Raw genomic sequence first — 3,305 nt, 5'->3', positions numbered from 1 at the left:
GGCTCGCCCTTCGCAGTTCCAGAGCCCTCGATGCCCAGCGCCCCCCTCCCCTGTCCGTGTGAGCCCCCTCCCCAGCTCCACCTCTTTCACTCCATTGGCTGGATTTTGCCCAGCCCGCGGCTCTGATTGGAAGGTGGGCTTGTTATTTTTGAGAAAGAGGAGGGACTAAAGGGGAAGACTTGGAACTTCAAGGGGTGGGGGAATTCAATGTAATGCACACCCCCAGCCACGCCCCTGCCCCAGACTTCCTTGGCAGTCCGGAGCGTGATTTCCCTCCAGTCTCTGTACACTTCTGAACCACCTGATTCGCTATTTTCTGTGTCCCAGCTCCTGTCGCAGTCTCTCCCTCCCACGCCCACCATTCCCAACCCTCCCTCCTCTTTTTCCTCTGTCCCTTTCTTGACGTTCCAAGTCCTCACTTCTCTCCACCCCGAACTGTCTACTCCACCTGTATTCCACACCCCCTTGCTTTGCCATACCCCATGTCCCTCCACTGTGTGGCTCCACTGTGGACCCCGCCCCCACGAACCTTCCTTGTCCACCCGTCTCCACCCCACCCTAACCCCGTGGCCTCTTAACTCCCTGTGCAGGTTCCTGCGGATGAATAATTAAGCTTCTGTCAAGTAAATATGCTTTAGCTCTATCACACCCACTTGTAAAGGGAACAGAACGATACGTGCGCAGTGACCACGGACAGGTGGAAGACGTACAGCTGGGGAAGGAAGAGGAAGGGAGTTCCGGTGTAGGTTGGAGAGGGCGTGGGACACTAAGGGACAGGGGTAAGGGAGCCGTGTTCCTTTCGCATGCAGGTTTAGGCACACTCTACACGGCGGCAGAAATGGATTTACTGTTTTTAAGTTATCGGGCAAGGTCCATCTTAGGACTTTCACATTACTGGGTGCTCTCTTTAGAGTGCTTTTCTTCTAGGCTAGAGGGTTGGCTCCAGGGTTAAGGCCCTACTGCCAAGCCTGAAGACCAGCGTCCAATCCCCAGGATCCACATCGTGGAAGGAGAATCAACCAACTCTAGAAAGTTGTTCTTTGACCTGCCTGCACACACACACACACACACACACACACACACACACACACAATGTAATAAAAAACTAAAAAAAAAAAAAAAAATTGTCCTCTAAAACTCCACATGTCTCCCCACCTCAACCCAGGAAAATACTAAACTGACTCCTCCCTCTGCCTCCTCTTCTCCATCTTCTTCCCCCTCCTCCTCCTCCTCCTGCCTTCACCTCCGGAGTGGACTACAGGTGTGGAGCACCATGCCCAGCTCCCAAGCAGTTCAGTTCCCGTTGACTTTATTAGAATAAAGCTGGCTGTGTCCATGTTATCAGCAACTCCAGCAAGAAGGCAAAATCCAGACAGTCATTGTAGCATTTTCTCGGTCAATGATTACTGGTTTGGGGAAGACACATGGACCAACCTAGTACAGTGAGGACTTTGCTGAAACTGTTAGGAGAGGGGGTTTATTTATTTTTTATAGTGTTTATAGCATAGAGGATTGAATTTAGGGCCCAACTCAACCAGAGCCATGCCCCCAGCCCCACACTGGGAGTTCTAGGCAGGGGCTCTACCACTGAGCCACGCCCCCAGCCCCTCACTGGGGGATTCTAGGCAGGGGCTCTACCACTGAGCCATGCCCCCAGCCCCTCACTGGGGGATTCTAGGCAGGGGCTCTACCACTGAGCCACGCCCCCAGCCCCTCACTGGGGGATTCTAGGCAGGGGCTCTATCACTGAGCCACGACCCCAGCCCCTCACTGGGGGATTCTAGGCAGGGGCTCTACCACCAAGTCTGGACTCCACTGTTCTTTTTAGCAATCTGGCACACAGAGCAGCTACCCTATATGACTATTGTATTTCACAATAATAAAAATAATTTGACGGTAAATGTTGTTGAGGAGTGCTGGGTTAACTGAAGGTCAGAACTGAAAGCAGAGAGCTGGGATCCTCAAAATAGAATTTGCAAGTGTGTGAGGGGGGTCACGCTGAGTGTTTTCAGCGATCTCCCCTCATGGATCTCCAAGGGCAAGGCTGTTTCTACCACTGGTAAGATGCTCTTGCCTCCCTCTATTGTCCCTGTCACACTGACAGTTTCCAGTGGTCAGTGATAGGAGACTTGTTCTGATGTTGAGGGAATCTTACATTTTGTTATTATAGTAATTTAATTTTAAAATAATTCTATACAATAGATTGGTGTCACACTCATTTCCTTTTAGCTTTTCCTTTCTTTTGATTTCTCTTCATTCCTTCCTTCCTTTCTTTCCTTCTTTGATTTTTGAGACTGTTTCTCTGGGTAACTCTGGCTGTCCTGGAACTCTCTCTGTAGCCCAGGCTGGCCTTGAACTCAGAGATCCTCCTGCCTCTGCCTCCTGAGTGCAGGGATTAAAGGCGTACACCACCACTCAGCTTCCCTCTCATCCCTTCTTGGTCTTGCTGATTCCTATCCCTTTTCCTACCAGTCTTCTTCCTGCTTTCATGCCTTTTGGGGGTTTCTGGGACATGTCTTGTGCAGGTAGCCCCGGTTGCTGTGTGTTCATGATTACAATGGCTGTGTCATATCCAGAAAAGAGCATTTTGGGGCTCTCTTCCCTGTCTTCTGTTTCTTACAGCCTTTCCACCACCCCCTTTCCTTTGGAGATGTCCTGTTTAGGTCTGAGTACCCTTATTCTCTGTTCACGAGTTTCTGCTTTAACTGTTGCCTGCTTCGAGAAGAGGCTTATTCAGCCAAGGCTGAGAGCTGCCTTAGTCTGTGGGTATAAACAGAAACATTTAGGAGGCAGTTTGACCACATACTTATTTAGGAATAGATAGTACATTCCTCCATAGGGCCCATGACCCCTCAGCCATGTATTTCTGGCCAGGCTTATAGTACTATGATGAATCCTGTGAATCCCGTGGTATGGATTAGAACTCAGATCCAAGGAAGAAGCAGCTAGCTACACCTGGAGTGCTCATGGCACTCCCACAGAGCTGTGCATGCTTTGCAAACAGGGCCCGTGGCTGAGTGAGATCACAGATAACTTCCCCTCCAGCCGCGCTATGAACTCTAGCCATCAGGAAGGAAGCTTCCAGATCACTTCCAGCTTGACTTCTCTGTGTCTCCTGCAAGCGGGGTCTTACTGCCTAGTTCTCATGGGCGGCTAACGAAAAGTCTCTATCACTTTTGGCACATTTAGGGGTTTCATAGCCAACAGTTCCTAGGGGGAGTACCCTGCACTTGACACGGTATTTTCATTAAAAACCCCATGACTTTTGGGAGCAGGATGGTCTACCATGAAGGGCAGCTCTGTTT

This window comes from Micromys minutus (genome assembly GCF_963924665.1).
Source record: "Micromys minutus genome assembly, chromosome: 32".
NCBI classification, from domain to species: Eukaryota; Metazoa; Chordata; class Mammalia; order Rodentia; family Muridae; genus Micromys; species Micromys minutus.
This window is presented reverse-complemented; position numbering follows the sequence as displayed.